The sequence below is a fragment of the Danaus plexippus genome, chromosome Z (assembly GCF_018135715.1).
Source record: "Danaus plexippus chromosome Z, MEX_DaPlex, whole genome shotgun sequence".
Classification (NCBI taxonomy): domain Eukaryota; kingdom Metazoa; phylum Arthropoda; class Insecta; order Lepidoptera; family Nymphalidae; genus Danaus; species Danaus plexippus.
In genome coordinates, this window is record NC_083559.1 from 7,299,651 (window position 1) to 7,323,216 (window position 23,566).

The following is a 23,566-nucleotide window of genomic DNA, read 5'->3' on the forward strand; positions in this document are numbered from 1 at the left end:
GGTACTTTATCAGTGGGAGATAATCAGAGATTTACGGTAAGTCTTTTTATGTAAGTGTCTCAATCTTATTATTTGTATTCTTATGATTTAGATGTAAGATACTACCAATAATCAATATTTTAAAATTTAAATCGACTTCGTTCTTTCCAACAAGTTTTCGACGATACCCCGATCCTATTGACTTTGGCGTGTCGCGGCCTTGGTGGTAAATGGGCTGTATAAGAAAAGTATTTTAGGAAAATTCAGTCAAAATTTTAATTTTATCTTTAAAGTGCGTAGAAAGAAAAAATTTTTTATAAAAATTAAATTCTTGTGTTTAGTCTCAACAAAGTTCTATCATTATCTCAAAAGGGAATCTTTTAAAATGCAATTATTTTTATGGTCATATGGAACTTGCACAGTTCGCACAATTTACTTGAACATTAAATTATGTTGAACTAGATACGTGTACATTGTCATCTACTAAGTCTTGGAATATATGTTACAAGTACTTTACACAAGCGCACTTTTTTATTGCGACTGATAATAAGAATTAATTGATTGTCGTGTTTGGTGATCTGACTTAACTTTATTAGTATTAAAAGATTTATTAAATTAATTAGAGGAAAATTAATTAATATCACGATTCACACGTTAATAATAAAAAAGTCTAGGATTGCAATATGACTTCCCTCACAAAAGAATAGAAATATCTTGAAAATAAAATCAAATGATTTTTAAAATCCATATTTATTTAGAAAAGAGGTAAAGGTTTTTGTAAATAAAAGTACGTATATATTTTGGGGCTGTTTTTATTTTTTTATATCAACCACAAAATTGACGATCGGGCGCCAGTTTCTCCTCAGAGTTACCTGAAACCATAAGAATGTATAGTCCACCAGGCTTAAGCTGAGCTTTGCATTTGTGTGAGTGAAAGTAAAAGTAGAGTTAGACAAAAAACTTTTAGAATTTAATTTTATTATGTTTTAAATAGATACAGATTAAAAATAAGAAAAACTTGTTAAAAGCCAGTTGTAAATAGTATGAATATTATGAAAACATATAATTAATAAATAATAATGTTAAACATAGTATCAAATTTTTCTAAATATTAAATCAAGTCACTCTGCAACCAGTACAAAAGGTGCGGGGCGGAGTAAAAGCATTATATAAACTGGTCCAAACCTAGAAAAGCACGTGGCACGCACAAGTTTGACATAACATCTATACTATCTGTGTACACTCACACAAATGCAAAGCCCAGCTTAAGCCTCGCGCATTATAATTAGCAATCATATAACCACTTTATCAACATAAAAATTCATAAGATTTCCAATTGATCAAATTCAGGGTATTATTCGTATTATAAATTACCGCATAAAGTAACAAAATAAATATTAAACTTGTTATGCAGGGCGTAAATACTAGCAAACCATTAGATGATAATATTTATAGCCTATACTTTAAACAATATTTTCCTCTCGTGTTGCAGGCGCCAAAATATCTTCTTTTGCAAATGGACCAAATCTAAAGAGGGTACATTAAATATAAAAATGTTATTACAATCCAGTACGAAAAAAATACCATTATTTGACCAGAAGGTCGAAACAAACATATATTAAGTATCTAACGTGCAACATAAATTTTAGACAAAACATGAGATGGACATACGATCTATTAAATTAATTTTATTACAACAAATGCTTCCATGTTATGGTAAATTTCAATGTATTTAATTTAATGTCATTAATTAATAACTACGAAATCATTGTTGTTTGAATATACAAATCTTCAACGGCTCGAAGAGTCAGTCAAATTTTAAGGTTAAAACGATAGTCCAATGTAGTTATAGATCTTGTTATTAGATATGGCAACAGGAAAATCGCTGTCAACTGGCAAAAGGAAGTCAACAAAGCTGGCTGTGATATGATTAGGAGACATTTCACAACCTCTTTGTCGTCTTCCTAGTCACCCGAACAGCTCTGGTCCATGGTGGTTGACGACTATAAGACATTTGTCGCTCATCAAAGCTGGCTGTGATATGGGTGTAAGACATACGACAACCACTTCGAGAGCGACACTCGTCTGCACTGTCTTCTGACGCCACAGCTTGCCCTTGCGGAGATCGGTCACACAGCCCAACTCGTCAAAAATGGCTGTGATATGACTATACAACATTACACAGTCATTTTTACGAATGGGCCATAGACCATTTTTGTGTATTATATCCATCGTCGATCTGCTAATGGTCTCCTTAAACCGACCACATCAAAGTGGCTGTGATATGAAGGACGTAGGACATTTCACATCCGCTTTGACGGGTTAGATTAGAGAACTAATACCTTTGTCCAGTCTAGATGATGTTGTTGTTTATCAGGTTGATACAAATGAAGTCATGCTCATCAAAGCTGGCTGTGATAGCTACATAATGATCTATAACAAACCGACTTTGATGACAAGACCGCATTTAGTCTTCCAACACTTATTCTTCGTATACCCAATCTTAGTATTACAGAATACTTTATAATGAGAAGAGCAGTGTCGTAGATAAGGCAGGTCGAACCATCCTTAAAACAAATAACAACAAGAAATTCATATAATTAGTCACAAAACAAAGAAATAGTATTTTATTGATTAAATTGAAATATATTTATTTAAATCACATTATAATTACAAATTTTAAAAATATTCAACATAACAGTCAATGGCACGAAATGTCAAACTATATTATTTTTTAATCACTTCCGAGGTGTAAGGAAATCCGATTATCCATATAATTATAATGTTATATCATTTACTTCTATTGTTTATTTTTTATATTATTATTTTAATAAAAAATAACCAATAGAAGTATTACCAATATTTTATAACTTTGCCAATTGTCCATTAAGATGAGATCAGAAGATTTCTTTCAGATACATAATAATTCGTAAAAAGTATATTAGTATATTAGAATGAATAGACGATTGTTTAAATTTTAGACCAAGCTGAGTGTATGTACAGCATGTATATATATGAGTCAGGTCAGGTTCGCTGTATAACGAATTCTGTCATCCCTCAACTGTCGAGAGAAATAAAATGTTGGATGTAGGCGACAGATGTCTGAAGCAAATCCATGTTTCATACAGAATTTCTGGACGGAAAACGAAAAAATACAGTTGCAGTCTACAAATATACCGATTAATCAATAATAGAACTTTATTTACTTGGTTACTTTAGTCAATGATTGTACTTCTAAAAGTCGAGTGTAGACTGATTATTGATATTGTTACAGTGTTTAACAGGTAATAACTGGATTTAGAAGGAAAGTGTGAACTAACCATTGTTGTAGTTGGCTTTGATTAATTAAAGTACAATATTTTTATTTCTTGAATATTAAATCCCTCATCTTCGGTCTTCATTAACCTCGTGGCAGGTTGGCGATTTGCAATTATTCTCGTGTAATTGTAGATGCTATTTAAAAAAATAAAAAGTACATGTTTAAATTATAGTTAGGTATAGTATTTTTTGTATAAATATTTTAAAAAAGTCATGTAGTAAATATATATGCTTATCAAATGAAAACAAACAGAGTAATGTTTCTCATTCTTAAATTATTAAGATTATTTTCCATTTATTTATATTTAAAAATATTTCTATGTATATTTTTTACAAAACAATTTAAATTCTCTGTATAAACTGTAATCGGTTTTAGGATAAAATAGACTAAAGACATTTAAAAAGAGTTAGTGTTTCTATATGATTTTGTAATCAAGCCGGTCTTATCATTGAGAATGCAAAGGCTTTTGTGGTTGCAATTGAACAATAGAAAGCTCTGGAATGTTTACTAATCACCAAATTACCAAGCACTTAAAGGATTATCGAATACGTTAATTGTTTTAAGCTCGGACTTTGAAAGCTATTCATTGTCCAATCATGTTTAAATAGTACGAGATATGTGGTTCTTCTTTATATTCAACATTTCTTGCAAATCAAAATGGAAATGGTTTAAAATAATGGAAACCGAAAACTAACTACTAAAACTAGCCACGGAAATACATATAACGTAATTAAATACAGCCAAGCTATAATGAAACAGCAAATAATAGTAGAAGTTTGAAGCATTCGCAATACAAACAAATAATTAGTAGTACCTAGCGTGTTTAATTTAAACCTAGAACTTATACAGATATGAAGTATTATTAGCGTATTTGCTTTAACGTTCCTAAGGTTACGTCACGTTATCATTATAAATGTAAACAGATCAACCGGTTTATAAATAAAACGATGGTAACGAACGACGTAGTATATTCTGAATCGATCACTGAACCAGCGCTACGATAAACATCAAAAAGGCAAGGCGTTCAGTCTCCTAAGCTGTTGTATGTAAGAAAAATGTTCGAATCTGTTAACGTTATAGAAACACATTAAGGCTACGTACGACGCTAAAAATACTAAAAATACTTATTCTGTAAAGAATGTGCAATTCACAAAAACAAAACTTATTAAATGCTGATTTAAATTTTATGTAACAAGGGGAATTCAAACAATTCCAACTGGTCGTAACTTCTGTTAACGACGACCAAAGTTCAGACGAGCTATTGATCCATGAATCCGTTACTCCCCCCCTCGCCCTTTTGTCTACAAAACACCCACCATAACTGGGGTGCGTCTGTGTTCTTCATCGTTGATATATTCAGCATCCACGAGAATATTTAAAACTTTTATAAAATAGATTTTGCTATATGGTTATGACTATGAATCCTAAATGGATTGTGATTTGCTATTTATATATTGCTTTAATGTTAATTCGCTTTATTTCCTATAAAAATAATAAACTTGATATAATCACGTCTGCAATTCGAATCTTGATTAAAGACGGAGGAAGTTGTCTCTGAGATAAGTATTTGCAGTTTCTTATTTGATTTATTCCAGCGATATTCAATTCTGTTTTACCGACGAGCTGCGGTGATATTGAATTATTTCTTGTCTGCATTTTTTCCCGTAAACATTGGAAATGGAAAATGATTTCTATAATTTCATTTAGGTTGAGATTTATAAAATGTAATGAACATCTAAAAAATATATATTTACAAATAGATAAGTAGTTACTTATTTTATAAGAAATTTATTAAGGAATAGCAACTAATATAAAATTATGAGTGGTAACACATGAGCAAAATTTACATAAGGGTGAGCTAAGATATATTGTGTTGTTAACTACACATGTCTAGACTTTTTAACATTAATTAACTTCTATGGTAATGGAAGTTTAAGGTAAGGACGACGAAAATTCATAAAGATCTAAGCACAGTCCTGAAAACACATAAATAAGACATAAATCATTAATAATTTTTCACTATTCTACAAAAGCTGGTAAGATAAAATTCATATTTACTTGATTTTCAACTAATTAAAAAGTCGCTATAAATTCTTTTACGTCGCCTGAAAACGAAAGTTTTGATTTAAATTTTAAAGTAAAGCAATATCTGCGACTAATATTGTCATTAAGAATAAAATGTTTGGAAAAGAAACTAGCATATCTACCTTTCTATATAAAAATTGGTGTCATAAAGGTGGTTTTTAAAATAATGTAAAAAAAAAATTAATTGTATTTACGGCCACAAAACTAAGCACTAAAAAAGGGTTTTAAGTCTGTTACGAAGCATACTATTTCATACAACACGAATAGCTTTTCGGGTCTGATCAGCTTTAGAATTGACAGAGACATGGCTCAGCACTAAAAGCTTTTAAGGATTTTAACGTCAACTTGCGTCAGATGGGGTGTTTATTTTAGTCACAACTAAATACTATTTGACAATTCTAGATCTAAAAACCTGAAGCAAAATGTATGTTTGAAATACTCTTTTAAAAGCTTTCAACTATCCACAGTCAATTCAATTGCAAAACATTAGTTTAACAGTAATCCATGTCTGAACGGACTGGTCTTACAGAGGATTTTCCAGACGTATCTTATTATTCTATTTAACAATCGACTAGGTTTTTGATCTTTAAAATCACCCCTATACAATACGTGACAACGAAAAAAATCCAAACGGATGCAAGTTCGACTTGAATTACGTAGTCATCTTAAAACATAACGAACGTTCGGCTAACCAAGATTAACTGGAGAGTTGAAAATTCAAGTTTACTATGGGAAAATTCCAACTGGTTTTAGATATACGTTACAGTTACTCTACTTACTACCAGAAAAGCTTTTATTTTAAAACATTTAAAACTTAGGAAGGAAGTAAGCGGAAACCAAGAATTGAATTAAATTTTTATATATAAATACTTTTTGTTTTTTCCTTTACTTGTGCTTTATTAGAATACTTGAAAGATAAAAAAATTTAAGGACCACAGGTTGTGATTCCGGATTGAGCTGGTTTGAGTGTCAGAAATATAGGGTCAACTTGAAGAATCATATGGTGATTCTGTTAGGGTTATTGAAGTTTAAACTTTTTTTTTTAAGAATATCAATTCAAACGTTAAGTGGTATAAAAAAATTATGTATTAAGTTGTAAGAAGTATGCTAGTATGTATTTAATTTTTATGTATAGTCGTATATATTTGTAAGAATGTCATCGTGTTAAAATATTCGTTCCGAAGTGGATAACGAGTTGACAGCACAATTTTTTTGCTCCCCTCTTCGTGTTCCTACGTATTTGACTGCCAATTCTAATTAATCTTGTTGCTATCCTTTTAATACATTTCTATTTGATTCCATGTTCACGTACTAGCATTTTTTTTAAATTATTGTTTCCAGAATTATAACTTAACACTGCACTCTGCTAATGTTATTTATGTAATAAGGAATTATTTATACACAGCATTAAGTTGTGTTTTCATGAGAACGAGCTCATGTTGTTTCCTAATTAAAAGTACATATTAGTACATAAAAATAAAATTCCTCTAAAATGTAAATATAATCTAATGTAATAAATAAATTCAATACAGTATATATCAAGAGATGAGTTATGATTATGAACTTAAAATTGATGTATTAAACCCATATTTAATTTATTTACTAAGGCCTCTTTAAACTACTCAGTAATACTTAATATTGTATAAACATTCAAACGGTTCACATAAGGGAAAATTGTTCAAGTGACACTCTGACGGAGGTAACATTTCAGCTGCGATGTCTACGCTGTGTGAAAGATTAAGCAAGCTCTCTTCTATAAACTCCTATCGTTAAAGGTAACCAATCATTTTACATATCTACTTATTTAACTTATGTTTTCTTGGGCAGCATTTGTAATATACTTGTGTATATACTATATACCTATGTCTTAAATATTTACATTTATATATAAGCGTCTGATTACGACCAGTAATAATAGAATATGTCGAATACATAATATAATATTCAATTATGTACATCACAAAATATGATAACTTTTGAATATATATCTTAACCAAATGAAATAAACAAAACAGGTAATATGCGCTTAGACCATCTTGATATCTTCTGCAATCAGGGGTCCGAAGAGTTATGCTCAGTCCGCATGAAAGACAAGGTAGTGAGAATTTGGATGTCGTGGACATCTCACGACCTAGGTCTTTCATGAGGTAAAGAGCAACATTCGGTGGTATATATGATGCAACGACAACAGCGTTTGACTCCAGCAAGCTTGCTACTTAATATATTATATATATATATATATATATTACACGTTTACATAACAAATATAGACACAATTTATATAAAGAAAATTTATTCAATATGTATAGAATAATATTTTTTTATAATTTCTATTTACAAAAAAAATACTACAGAAGCAACCACAGCAATATTTTTTTTTAAAGATGCACATAAGTTAACAATAGATATTGTATCTCATTGTCCGCGATAAATATAATAAATAGTAATTTTAAGGGATATAAGCATTTCTGTGAGGTATTTATAATGATATCAGATTTTTGTTTGTAAACAAAATAGTACTACAGATTATGTATAACACTTATTGAGTTACAGTGTCGGGTGGTGAAATAGAAACACTTTCATATATGATAGCTTTGACCTAGCTTCCGTAAACCAAAATATTTCCTTTGGTCACTTCAATGATGTTACGAATTATAACTTCAAATATTTAAGAGCTCTTCTTAGCTCAGGATAGGTTAAATGCGACTATGTTGAGAATTTACATTTATATTTTTTTTATTGAAATACTACAATTTTAAAACTCTCCTGTGTAGATCATATAAATAAAGGTGCATAACCAGTCTTTTGAAAATTACTTAGAAAAAAATGATGTTATCAGATTTATATTTATAGTTTAACGTCTCGATAAAATTTTACGTAACAAATTATGAAAAATTTATGTAAAACGTTAGAAAATAAGTTGTTCAATTAAAAAATACTTTTAGTATCTAATCTATGGAGCTTGGAAAATTACTCTGATATAAAATTTGTAAATTTCATAATATTATGAATAAATAAAGTGTAAGGAAGAGAAATTAATTTATGAATATAATTTTGTAGCGTATCTTGAAAAGGAAAGAGAAGTGATTGAAAACCCTTAAGTTATACAATCCTGTTGCAACGGTTTATTTTTTTTTTTATGTACATACGTACGTCAGATGTGCTGTATTTATCAAATCTACTATTCGTTACTCACTGTTACGCACACTCGCGTATCTGTTTATCGTAATATGTTTTGTTGTGATATTAAATATGAATGCGATAAATAGATATAGATATATATTTAATATTGATAGATATTTAATATTGTTTTGTATATTACATTGCATAATTAGTCATATCTAAACTTTCATCAAATAGATCGTTTTTTCCACTATAATATTTATTCAAGTAGTATAAAATAATTTTTTAATATTTTTTATACAACAATGTGATATAAGTGTCGCAACTTCGAAAGGATACTACCGCAAAATGTGAAAATGTCTAAATATAAATTAAATTGAAACGTCCGTTTATTTAATAATTAAATAACGTTATGAGTTAATTTAGAAATAAAAAAATATGTCTTTTTACCAGTTCGTTCCGTATATTCACCGAAAGGCCTAAAGTAATTTTGTTTTTAAAAATTTTAATTGAGGGTACAAATTATTCAAATAATTTGAAATAATACTTTAAAATTTTACTGTCAATTTCTTATTGATTAATTTGGGTCAAAGCTTTTATAACTAGTGACATCGATGTTTCCAGCTCTTTTCTTCAAATGATCCATTTGGTGTTTTGCATAAGGGCTTATCCAAAGACGGCAATGTATTCAATACTGATGGCCACTTATTTTTTCAAGCATCACCATTAAGCCAAGGTACGAACTAAAGGGGTTTAGTGAAATATATATTTGTGTGAGAAAAATTATAACAGCGTAGTTTTAAAATTTTTTCTTCAATATATAATTATTAATTATTGCGACGTCGGATATTCGGAATTTTAAACGAGTTTTTGTTCGTGAATAATAATAACAGAATATTATTTATTATACATTAAATAATAAATCAAATTTATTAAATAACCTCATTGTAGTGTTTCATTTGTTCTAACGGAACTTCAAAGGTGAGCTGATGTTAAGAGGAAAACTTATTTAATCCTTTATTATTAGGTTATTTTTTTTATTTTTAAATATTCATAAACCACTGTTGTAGAAAAAATAATAAATATGTTTTTACTGATAGTAACTTTCGGGTGATCTAAAGTCACGAATGAATAGTTAATTAGACCTTCGCCTCAACCGTGATCTAACGTTTAAGAAAAATAATAATCACAATATAATATTATATTAATATTTTCATTTCATGAGATTTAATCAAATATTATTGAAAATCAATTAATACTAATTTTTTAAGAAAAAATAATCAAAAGATGATAGTACGATGCATTTAAGAAACTTGAGTAACGACATTTTTAAAGCAAAAATTGTAAACGTTAAAATTACGTAAGAGAATTCACATGAATGGCGCACTCGTATGACCTAATTACAGACGTCATTGACATTGCTTCATAGACCATTCATCTGTTAATTCACGATAATCTATAATTCTGTTTACAGACGTCTAGACAACGTACAAACCCTGTTTAAATATGTATATATTTGGATAGCACGACTATTCATCATTCACTTACTAAAGAACCTTTTGAAATATTTCAGTCTAAAATCATTATTTAATCAAGTTAAGGATGTGTAAATATTGTAAAACTGACCTAACTTTGGAATCAAATTAGAGTTCTTCCTAATCTGCAACTTTAAATAATAAAGTTGAACAAAATGGACAATTCTTTATTAAGAGAACGTAGTACTTCTTTCTAGAATTAAATCTAAGATGTTTAGTAATAAGTACTACTGCATTCGTTCAGATGGAATATGTATAATATTCTACAATTTCAAATATATGTTTGGAGGCCATGACTTCATTTTACTACTCTCTAACACTTAAGTACTGTGTCGACTATTTCGTTCATGAAAATATTTATCTGTTTGGAGGACTTGAAACCAATGTTATTATATACAGCTACTGTTGCTCATTTTGAACGTATTCCCTCTAATTAGCACACTTCTAAGTTTACCGGTTCCTATAACGGCAGCGGTTTTCTGTACCGTTTTAGCTATTATATCTGTAGTCATTATAGAATTTTTATATCTTCCGCAGGGGTAAAATTAACAAGCGGCTGTAACGAGCCTTAATTGTTAAGCTAACTAACTAAATCACGGAAAAAGACTACATTAGTATTAAACGGATTCAAGTGAAAGATCTTTTTATTGCCGAACATCCGACAGGAGGTGAAGTTATCATTCATATGGAGACAAACATCTTTTAAACTTTTTCTTTTATACCTACTCTATGACTAAAGATTGTTCGATATGTTATTAATATCACAAGAGTTTAATAGCCTGACAATTCAACTGAACGAGAATCTCCCCCAGTGTGATGTAATTACAATCAACTCGGTTTACCGATATATGGTTGAGCGCTCGAACTTGTGTCTACACTAAACAATAAACTATCTACCCGATATGGAAGCTTGTTAAAGGGAGTTACGTTTCTGATATATTTATTCACTGCTCTTCCAGTTAATAAAGTGGGATTACCTTGTGAATAAATCAGCTGTCCAGGGAGATAATAACTCTCTAGAAAGATGATAGCAGTAGGTAGTGGCTTTAAGCTTAATATTGGAATATTGTACTTGTGTAATGGCATTGATATCAATGAGATGTCCCATTACTCTCCAAGTAATATACATTTTTATGTCTGTTTCTCATTTTTTTGCCGGTATTATAACTCCGAGATAGAAAATGGGCTATCTGCATATATATGGAACCTTCATGACCAATTTATCGGCTTATCGCTGCAGTTATTACTTAGGACACACCATTTGCCATGACTTTTATATCTACCAGACTATGTGGCAACGAGCATCAAGGTTTCCGACAAAAGACGACTTGAGATGCAGATTTTAGATAAAATTCTTCGGAGACAAAATAAAAAATCATATCAAGAACATATTATATTCTAAATCGATAAATTTTAAAGTCTCTCGGCAGAACAAAGCTATAGAGTTATATTATGCAAAATTAGATAAGTCGTTTGTTATAACAGTTTGCCTACTGAAATAGTTTTGTTTATTTTTATTATAATGGATTTGCTTACAAACATAGGCGGAATGCCTTTCTTGTGTTTGTGTTATGGTAAGGCTCAAACGATAGCTTAGATTTAATTTTAATTTCATGGCAGTCCAAAAAGGAATAACTTTTTGTCTTTATTACGATCAAGAGCCTTTTAAGATACAACAAATCACGTGTTATAGTGTAATAAATTATCTACTAAGAAAGCAAAAAAAAAAACGTGATTGTAGTCTACGAGCTACTTTTTCTAATTTCAGTTTAATGCTAGATTTATTGCAAACAAATTCAATGATTTTGCAAGACGTAATATATCGCAATAGGTGTATTGAGGTGAGGATGTGTGGAGTTGCGGAATTGATCAGGTATGCATTTATTTGAACTGGTGACCGAAGTAACCGAACCTAAGTGACCGAAGCAAAAGGTGAAATAACTTTGTCGATCGATTTTGACCAATGCTTCAGCATATAAAGACCAAATATTTTTGCCCTCTAAGAAGATATTGTAAAGATTAACATTTTATTGCTATTCACATTAGTAAGTACGTTATGAGAATGGAAACAAAATAATACAATTTATTCTAAGAAAATTACATTTCTTTTGACAATATTCACTGTTTTCTAAATTGATTCATAACGTCCGTCAAAAATGGTAGTTCAATTTTATATCACACATTTTCGCAAAACAAGCATTAACAGAGACATGCTTTTTAAAGTAAACATCATTAGCCATTTTTTGTTTTATAATAATTTATGAGATTATGTGACTTAATAAGCATTATTGATTATGTAGTTTTGTAAGAGAAATTCTTTATTACATAAAAATAAATTATGGGTGAAAATTAAAGGAACAGGTGTGAAGAGTTTTTGAGGTATTTCTTAATAACTTCTTTTAGTTTCGCTTTATAAGTATATTACTAAATAAATAGCTATTGTCCGTTAACTTCCAGTGTGACTTTGAACTATGGAGTGTGAATTCTGTTATTTTCTGTAAATAAATTTGGTTTTATTTTAAATTGATCAAAAAATCAAAAAGGTTATTTCGTATTATAATTCTACTGCCATCATTGCAGTTAAAGGTTTTAAGTGTCGCTAAACTTTTCGTTGTTAATTTTTCATTATCATCTCATATTTTTATCTAGCGATATTTGACAAACCCTTATACGGTAGAATTTGTCAAAAAAATAATAATAAAGGAACGTGTTTATGAGCTTGTCACTAAAACGTACATATATTATATAAATGATAAAATGTGAAGGGGATGATAAAAAAAAAAATTAAGCAAATAAATTAAATATCCATATTTTAAAGGCTAAATCCTGATTATATTATACAACAATAATTAACACATTATTACCGCGCACGCAAACTAATTACACAATATGAAAACAAATATATTTTTTATTTTAGATAAAGAGTTTATAAAATAAATTTTATATTTTTTTATTAATTCTCTATAAAGTATTCCTTTCAGATTCACTCATGAACAGAACAAAAAAATATCTTAATTTAAGACTAATATTGCATTCAATTCATCATAACAGTATTTTAATACATACATTTTATATATTCAGTTTGGACTTTATATATTTATTATATATTACATGTATGAAAAAATGTGATAAAGGATTCCTTTATAAAAAAAAGATATAAAAAATATATTTTAATATCATCTATTTTGATAAAATCAATATGGAACTCGATTTTACGGTTTTATTTGAAAATACAAAGTTTAGTGACGTGTTCTAATATTATTAAGTAACTTAGGGGACGCGGCGAACTTCGTTCCGCGTAAAATTCAATAATCGTCGAGATACACATTAGATGAACTAAATGTATAATTTTCCTATAAATTTCTGTATGTCTGCGCAAAAAAATTGGCACTTCCTATATATGTGAGGCCTTTTTTAATACTGTCCGTATCTATTCTCGTTTTTTAAAAATTTAATACGAGCACTTCATTAAATTGACGATATACAAATGTTATCGATTTGAAATCTTATTACAAAAAGTTCCTTAATTTGAGGAGAATTGGTATATCTTTGGGATGTTATATTAAATGTTTGGCAGTTTCAATATTTTTTTTTATTTTCTAATATTTGAACTAGTTATTCTGCTATTTGGAAGTACTGCAAGGACAATAAATACAAAACCATGAAAATAAGTTCAGCCGTACTCGAGGTTTAAATGATACGTACTAGAACGACTTTCTTTTCTGTATATAAAATCCCATATAAAAAAAGAAAGGAAATAAGTGTTATTATATTTTAAACAATATGTTTACGAACAGAACAGTAATTTGATTAATCAATGATTTCCACTAAAATTATTTAATATTTTTGATATCTAAATGTTTAAAGAATCAGATGGGTGACCAAGTTTATATTGAAAACGAAAATCAATACGTAAACTTCAACGTAGCTTTTAAATCTAAAATCGTTTTCATTTTATGCGTAATAGTCTCAGTAATATAATCAGAATTTTGTATATCGCCTGCGCTAACTTCGCTGGCACACTGCCGTGTGTTGTTGGGATTAATTACAAAAATAGACAGTAACACAATAAACAGGAAGAAAAACAGTGAATAAAAAATTAAAATACCGGGGAATACAATATGAAATAATAATACTAGTACTACATATAGTGTACAAAACATTTGTACGATACAATGAAATAAAAATAACATGCTCTCATGCAATACATTGTGTTGTAAACGAAGCAGCCCTAAGAGGTGTGTTCATAATATTAGTAATTCCATATATTCCAATGATTGTAAATAATTTAAAGAAGAATTTAAAACGTTAAAGTCAGTTGGTATTTTTAAAAAATTGTTTAATGTTATGTACTGAATAAATCGCGGTAGCACAAAATGTCGCCGGCATTACATCAACTATACAACATAATTGGTAACAAAACAAAAATAAAATAAACATAATAAAGGGGAGAGAAAAAGTTTTACAACTTTTCACTAAAACTCAGACATTTTTTCTCATTCCAAACACCTACCTTAATAGTGTTCTCTCTCCGTAAGTCATGGGCTCTGTAGTTCTGCTGCTTCCCACCATGCTGTCAAAATTTATTACAAAGTCTATACAAAAGTTTTTTCAAATTACACAAACTAGGATTAGATAAAATCATCGCATTGCCTTCGTTTTTTCGGTACCCCCAACGGTTCAAGAAACATTGGATATTTCATAAAAATCTCCAGTTTCCTGATGGAAATTATCATTAGATAATCGCGGAGCAATAATTAACGCTTAAAGATAAAATTAGCTTTGCATTACACGTAAAAATAAGAAACTTATTATTATATTGGAATTATGGTTTTATCTTAATTTAATTACCTGATAAAATTGAGGGTAATTTTTCGATCGATTGTCAGGGGATGACGAATTTTGTGCTGTTCTGCACTATCAGTCGAGCGTTTTTAACTGCAACAATACAGAAAATCTTATTAAACTCTGTGATTAATTTCACCAACTTTTTGTACGCTATTACTGTTTATGGCAACATTTGGCACAGCATATTCTTTCGCATGGACAGCATATCACACAGTGAAATATAATAACAATTCGCATGATGCAGCAACTTAAACTAATGATACAGGTTTACTACAATGAAGAAAGCATAATAAAACTTACCAATCCAGTCCTATATCAACTGTGTCATCATTCCAGAAGAATGTACCTGAAATTAAAGAAAAATCTTAAATAAAATCCCAGGAATGTACGACAAAAATTAACGATTAACAACACTTGTTAAGCCCAATTCGTTTAGTTGTCTGTATTTGCAAGGATTGATAGAAGTCACATAAAATGGCTGACAATTCATTGTGATACCCAATAAGTAATGTAATATGTAAATGCTAGCTGTACTTTGTAATACAGACAGTTAACACATTACAGGACTCTTTACTATTAATGCGGCGTAGGAGTCATCATATCTTTAATTAAAAAAATATTTCCAATGATACAGTCATGTGCATCGGACCAGGTTTTATATAATATATTAGAAAATACCAGTGACATGAGGTAAAATTTTATTTTAAATTTTTTTTAATAATTTAATTATACCTACTTAGAAAAGAGTCAAAGATTTTTTCAAAAAGTATCAGATTGACACAATAGTGCTCATTCTTGTATCAAACTTTTTGACTTAACAAGGATATGTAGATAGTAACATTTGTTAGAATTGCATTGAATAAAAATTTATTTATTTCTTTACTATGTGATTTATATTTCAGGTAATAGGGACGATGAGCTGAAGAATTTAAACAAGCATCAACAAATAATAATTAGCCATTCATAACATATGTCACTACAATCACTATACACACAGATTTATGGTTTCTACTATTGAATATGTATATATTGTTATACAATATAGTTCTGATGAAAGAAAGCGAGAGCACCAACCTAACGTACTCGTTCACGAGGCCTTTAAACGTAGTAATAGTAAAATCACAATTACTCTATTTGCACCAACCTGTTAACGTGCTTGCAATCTAAAGACATCTCGAGTGACATATATCATAGGGTTGCGTTTCGTTCGCTTGGTAGCTTTGACGCATGCACAGTAAAAGCTTCCCATATACAGAAATCGATCGACTGGAGCATGCGCACTCGCGGCCTTCTCCTATTCGCCAGTCAGTTCGCCTGATGTTCGAAGTCTGATGCCGGGAATTTAATTACCAAAAATTAATTTACGTCTCAAGTGCTATCAACGTTATTGAATGTTAATAAAGTGGCGAGTCTTAGTGTATGTTTTTAAAACGGAAGACGTAAAGTCACTGGAAATAACAATATAGATTCACGGATCATTCATGAATGGGTTGATGATTTCCGAAAGTACATTGACACGGAGGAGTGCGATTTTTATTAGTACATTCAACGTCATACAAAATACCATTCATCGCGAGCATAGCGATCATAGCTCGTCAGAGAACGAAACGGTCTGTTACTTGCGTGAAAAATAAAAAAATCGTCCACATAACTCAAACCATTGGTAATTGTTAGTAACGAGTGCTTATTCATTCGCGATCCGACCTGACCTCGGATAAAGGTAACGGCCGCGGTGCATTCACTGTAGGTTCAATGGCACTTTTTTTTCGCCAACTCTTACAACCAGCGCCATTCAACTTGTCGGTTCAGAGATTAAATGGCCGGGGTTGTAAAAGAAACGTTTCATGCGGCACGATTGACGACAGCGAAAACTTTACAACCGCTATAAAGTTACGAAAGTGAATACTTCATTACTAATTATTATATAATTCACTTCACTTACTAATATATATTATTGAAAGTATTTTTTAATTTAGTTAACGAATTAACGTTAACGATAGCGCCACAAAAACCAATAGATAATAAATAACCGATAGCATTCCACAAAATATATTTTCTTTCACTGTATCAGATTCGATAAAATAAAAATAACATGAAATGTGCTGAGATTTGAAAAATAATTTCTAGTTTAATAAGCAATTGTTACTTGTCTCGTAAAAGAAAGAGAAGAGTTTTATTTTTATTAATAACGGTATTTTTTGTAAAACCAAACGTCATTCTATAGGAGGTAACGGAAAACAATAACGACACTTTGTACCTATTTATAGGGTCGTTAATCAATAATAATTTTCATTATAATTAAAACCTCGAATGAACTATCAACTTCATCTTTACGGGTATGTTTAATACCCGTACTTTGTATACGAATACAACTAAGAAAAATTCCATATCCGAAAACCATAATCTGTGTAGTCTAGTGCAATAGACGATGCTTTCAATTATATTCTTCCATATATTACTGCACATATGTTTGGATGTATTTCAGTTACCAAAAAACATCAATAAAAATATGAAGCCTTCTAGAAGGAAGCGATTATTTTAAAAACAACAATAAAAATTTATTTGAACTATTTTATTAATAAACCATTAAGATACCTAATAATCAAATGTTGTCCCGTATCAGTCGAAACTGTTATTGTAGTCTGACTTTATCGTCATAACCGAGCGATGTTCTGCCCTATGTGACCTCCGTTTTGTTGATAAAATTAAATAGCTTTATAAAAATAAAATTTAAGGTTCTTTTTTTATCCTTTCTGGATAAAATGCTATTATCGGAATGGATACAATTAAAAATGTACGTGTAAAAACTGTTCTATAGCAGGATTTGGAGTGTGATCTGATCGTTTGAATCAATTAGGATTTCTTTGGACTTTATCAGGCAGGGTCTATCTGAACTTCTCCTCAATCAGTGCTTATGTGCTCTCATGGCTGCCATACACACAATTCTATAGTGAATCCTAAATTTCAAATAACTATCGGCGTCAATGGCTTATCGGTTATCATTAAATTTTACTCTTGTGTTCATATATTTATTTGTCATCGAAGCTTTATTACGTATCGTTGTACCGTCTACGATGTCATATGATACGACACGAGGTGTAATGTGTATCATGTTTATTTTAAATAAAAACAAGATTAACTTTTAATTTAATCTTACTTTAATAGTGTTGTACACTATTATAATTTTGAGGAAATTTTTCATGACCAAAACAAAAGCAATTAAAAATATTAAAATTCTATTACAGATTTCAATTAACTTAATTGTATTTTATAACACCAGCAATATTCTTATGAAAATGAATAATAAAGTAAAAAAAAGGTGTAGATTAAACGTTATGAAAGTATCGAGAGCTGAGCTGAATGATGAAAACAAATAAATGCATACAACAAACGACATCGTCACGATACTTATCAACCGGGGCTAGCGAAACAGCGCGGCGTCACTCTTATCACCAGTGTAGGAAAGCCAAATCAAGATTAACCATTAAACAACAGTAGTCACATTGCCAAAATATTATTGTAAGTTACAATCACAATTATAGCGGTGATTCATGTTTTTCGTTATGTATAAATAGTAAATTATTGATTAATAGTTACACGGTACTTTATCTCATTGGAAGAGGAGCTTACATTTTTTTTTATATATATGATACCATAAAGCATTTAAATCACTAAAGAAGTAAATAACTCTCAATATTTAATTTTACTTTATACTAATCACATAATATCCGATCGTAATTTTTTTAAAGACTCCATTATAAATAAGATTGAATCCATTGTAATCAAACTGCTCGAAGCAGTTGCTATGTGGTAGTTTCTACGTAGTTATTGAACGAGGAACTGTGTTGGCATGTGTCCAAATTTATAAACAGAAACGTTCACAATTGTATTATTTCAAGTTTCCAATACAAATTTTAAGAAGCTGTGTTACGCCGAAATAAAGATCCGAATTATTTTATGTCCATAAATAATATAGTTAATGATGAATAGTTGCATCAATATAATTCCGACGCTAAGGAAATTTAAGTAATCTTTTACGATAAAAACCATAATAAATAAATGTTAGTACAATTTCACTTTATAAGCGCCTATAAAAAGTGTATTAAACAATAATTCTCACCTGTAAATCAGATCAAATTCGTTGTTTTGAGTTCATTTTGTCACCAAAGTCTGCGTCGCTGATTCTTCTTTCCCGAACTTCACCTCAAGATCAACGTTAACTCACAGAAGGCCATGTCTGTAAATTGAAGAAATAGATAAGTGATTAATTATAATACTGTTATCAAAACTTTCATTAAAATAATTTTAAATATAAAGAAAAGAGGATGAATTAGTAAATAAATTAACATACTTCTTAAATACGTACTGATTTCAATATATGTTATTACGCCATCTTTTCACAAGAAATGATTTTCTTTTGTAAAATTAGTAGTTCATCACGCTCCAACGCCTGCACACGTAAAGGATGACAAAAAGTATAATAGTATTGCATAATGTAGGCCCATTTTTTCTAGCCTCTGAGAGGGGATGACTTTTGAGGAAGGGTCTTGACTACCTGTGCACGTTTGCTTGGTAACCTAAAGTCCTCGGCTTTATAAAAAATACTGGCTTTTGAACAAAAAACGGGCAAGCTGTATGAAACGAATGTTTTGCTTTATATAGGTTTATTATATCGCTTTACGTAACAGAACGTTTCTATATTAGAATTATTAAAATACAGCTAAGATTTTGAACATTTTTACAAGTTGAACACGTCATTTAAATAAAAATATATTTTAGGACATAATACTATATTTGGTTTAATTATTTTATTTCTAATTCTCTAAATGTAATCCGAAAATATAGCTATGTATCAACTTATTATATGTAGTATCTTTGATACTGAATATAATATAGATTTTGAAGCGTATGAAATTTATGACGTCGTAATAAATAACCGTTGCACAGACATAAAAGCGATGCGTTGCGTCTGGTTCGGGTTCAGTCACGTCAACCATAGTAGTAGCGTGCAGAGCCGCTCTACTTGATGTAACGGAACGAGACCGCTGCGTGACTTTTCGTACAGTTTTTGCATCCACAACGAATACCATAAAATCGATTAATTACTATTTTCACCCGATTATTCTCAAAAAAATAGTTTTGCACGATCAGTAGAACATTTACAAATGTTTGTTCAAAATGTGTTTTTTTTTTTTAATTTTTATTCTCTTGTACCATAAAGATATGTTCAAATGGATAGTAAATACTTTTTTATTTAAATATTATGCAATGTCTGTTCCACACGTTACAATGTACCGGAGGTGGCTTCAAATGGTCACAGAACTTAAGACGGGCAACTGTCTGTGTACAGTTCCAAGTCACGTAATTTTCCGTGATTCTCAGTAAATATCAAACCATATTCAAAATGGAATGGTTGGTTACCTGTGTTAAGCATACAAGAGCTTAATTAACTAGACATCAAATCAGGGTAATTATTATGAATGTAGTGTGATATATTAATATGTATTACATCTTATTTCTTCTAACAATCGCGCTTGATTTAGATTTCAGATCACAATTTTGTAAGTCATCAGACATCAAGTATGGAATGATTATAAGTATATAACTGAAATAGTTCCGAAAGTGAAACTAGAACCAAGCAATTTAATAACCGTGACAGAAATAATTTTAGCGACTAAGCGTAAATTTTATGGAACAAAAGAATAATTTTATTTGCAATTTTCTATAGTGATATAATATGTAGTTAATATATTTAGAAACAACTGTGACAGCTCTTCTGTATATACACATATATCAAGTCGGATGCTTCCAATTCATATAAATTAGGAAGAATTTTGTAGGCGCCCTGAATTCCATTACCAGTTTAATTTTTTGCTCTCTGAATAACAACGAGATAGAAAGCATATATTTAAAAAATATATGTTCCTAATTGTTACAAGTTGGAAGGACATGAAACCTCTATCTCATATTTTCCTTATTGTTAAATTAATTAAATATTCCTATTCACTAGTGCGAAGAGATGAGCTTTCTTCACATGCCGTTAGTTGCGTGTGTCGCAGTGATGCACTCCACTTCACACACATCCGTAATCATAGATATAGTGTCTTTCGTCTTTATCCTCTATAATGATTATCTTTGAAAATGCTCTTTATTTCCAAAATCTTAATAATCAAAGTTTAAAGAAATACAGTTATATTTATTTTTTGTAACAATACAGAAGTTTAAATATAGCGATGAAAAAAATATGAAAGTGAACACGGTCAATTACAGTCTGACCTACGAGCTATATCAGTGAGCTTTTGTCCTCTTAAATTCAATATACTATACTCAAGCCACCGCCTCAATGTGTCTCTTCGGATGAGAAAGAGACCTCATCGTTAAAACGTGCGCACGCATCCTATAGAACGGGCAACTTGTTGCCCTCCCAGCCAACATCGCCCCCGGACACGATAGTCGATTACAGCGGTGTCTACGCCCTCTTACAGATTTTTTATACGTTATAACTTGTTATTGTTTACAATTACTTTTTCTTTAATGATCTAATGTGAAGAATATTTTAAACTTCTTTAATTCTAAATGGAAAAAAATATGCAACTATTTATAAAATTTAAATATGAAATTGTTCTAACTTTATTTCAAGAGTAGAGAATCTTTATACTAACATATCTATCCCGGAATGTTGATGTGTATATTTAAATAAAAGCGAATATTTTACACTTTAAGTCACTAATTTTGTATTTATAAATGCATTACATCAAGATAATAATACTTAAAAGAAAACAAGTAAATCTTTGTTGTTAATTTGGGCCTATTTTAGAAGAACTAGTCATTGGCACGTAGCGAAAGGCCGCACGGTAACTTACAATAACTGACCTAACACTAGACACATTTTCGAAACAACGGAGGGACGCATTGTACCTACTACCTAGCCGCCACACCAACATTCGTTTTTGTAGAGCTATCTATCTGTCAGTGGTAGTTTATTTTAATAAAGCGCGCGCAGATGGCGCGGGCGCAGCGCACTCTCCCAATGCGTGATAGCGATTTTATACCCTATTAGTGGTGTGCAGAGTGCAGTTACTAATGCGCCACTCCCGACCCGCAAGTTGTAAACAAACCGGGCGAGGGCAATGGCTGCCACCGCTCTCCGCGCTCGTCGCTCCAACGACGCCATTCAACCGGGAAGTTCACGCTTTATTTTTAGTTTCATAAAGCGGGCTATGTTGTACTATAAAATATAACGGAATTTCCTTATAATAACAAATTGAAATGAATACAAGTAATTTTTTTTAATGTATTGATTCAGGAAGAATTGCTTGATGATTTTAGGATGATTATTTTAAACCTTCTTGTCTGTTCACCTAATTACATCAACTGTAGTAAACCATGTTAATTTTAAGAGGATAATACATAAGAGAAATATATACTGTACTTATATTGTAAAACAAAAACATATTATAACGTCATCTTATTTAGCCTTCCTATATAAGGTACATAGTTATAATAAAGGCCAGGTGTTACTTATGAACATTGGGGTCAACAACCTTTCTGCAACATGTACAAGCAAGTACCTTCTTAATTGAGCGCTGCCGTCATCGAGATGTCTCACGCACGCTGTTAAGTACACACACTGTGGCGACGCGAAGATAACGGCATTGACATTGGTAATACGTAGTACGTACCGAGACCCTGTCAAAGTTGTGAGGCCAAGAGCGTGGTGGGATCGGTTTCGAGATCGTGGAGTTGGGAAGCGTCAGCGGCGGCACTAGGCACTAAGCAGTAGTACCGGTGATGGCGACGGTAGCGAGGGAGTACGAGTCAATGACCTGAGGATGAAGGGCGCGGGATGGTGCGCGCGCACGCAACGGTGCCCCGCCTTTATTTATTACGCTACGCGAGCGCTCGGCGCCGGCAACGCGTCGCGCGGCGGGGCGGAGGCCGCATTCCGGGCGACCGGCGCTGGGGCCCGCCGGGCGCAGCTAAAATAACGCACCCAAAACTATCTCGCTAGACGTCCTACGTCAGTAACGAGTCATATTTAAAATAAGCCATCTTAAACTTACTCAATTTCAGCCGTACTGAACACGTGGGTCTACCTCGGCAACCACTAGTAATGTCTCTGCACAGGCACCATTTTTCACTGTCCATGATGTCAATATTCAAGCAAAAGATTTTATTGAGCGTTCACGTCTTTATTATTTCAGTATATATAATAGTTAAGTCAACACAGTAGTTCACATGGCGCGCGCGAGGTATTGTTTCGGAGCGTACGGATACACGTCTAGATAGATAGCCGTATGACGCATTAGTGAGCGCGCGGCGCGGCTTTACAGTATGCGCAAGTAAACGGGGCGGTATAGCGGACGCGGGGTCGAGGGAGCGTCTCCCCACACTTCTCAGCTCGGTGCTGCCCTCTAGGTCGGGCTCATCGACCGCTCTCGCCCTCGTCGCCGCGGCATGCCACAACTCGGTACTCGGTACTGCTGTCAAGGTACGGTCATACTCTAATGAATAGTACCAAACGTTTTTGCGACCATGTCCCCAGAATCTGCCATCGCCTTTCACAGAACGCCTGACTATTTTTCGAATGTTAGAAATGAAATATAAGTACTTCTCAAAACTTTTATGCCATTGCTTACAGAAACAATTTTAATGATTATTATTTATTAAATGTCAA

The 23,566-nt window shown here is 31.2% G+C and overlaps 1 long non-coding RNA gene across 3 annotated transcripts; it reads right to left on the bottom strand.

Annotated features, from left to right (window-relative positions):
* Positions 1 to 710: 710 nt before the first annotated feature.
* LOC116778021 (uncharacterized) lies at positions 711 to 23,204 on the bottom strand. 3 transcript variants are annotated; one of them, XR_004354098.2, is made up of 7 exons: positions 22,953 to 23,204; positions 19,010 to 19,126; positions 15,190 to 15,235; positions 14,893 to 14,979; positions 14,555 to 14,614; positions 3,300 to 3,432; positions 711 to 851 (listed from the first exon to the last, which is right to left on the bottom strand). It is a non-coding gene; the product is annotated as an uncharacterized LOC116778021 (long non-coding RNA). The 3 variants fall into 3 exon arrangements; XR_009753380.1 differs by lacking the exon at positions 22,953 to 23,204 and adding an exon at positions 22,572 to 22,848; XR_004354099.2 differs by lacking the exon at positions 3,300 to 3,432 and having other exon boundaries at positions 22,953 to 23,203.
* Between the last annotated feature and the right edge of the window lie 362 nt (positions 23,205 to 23,566).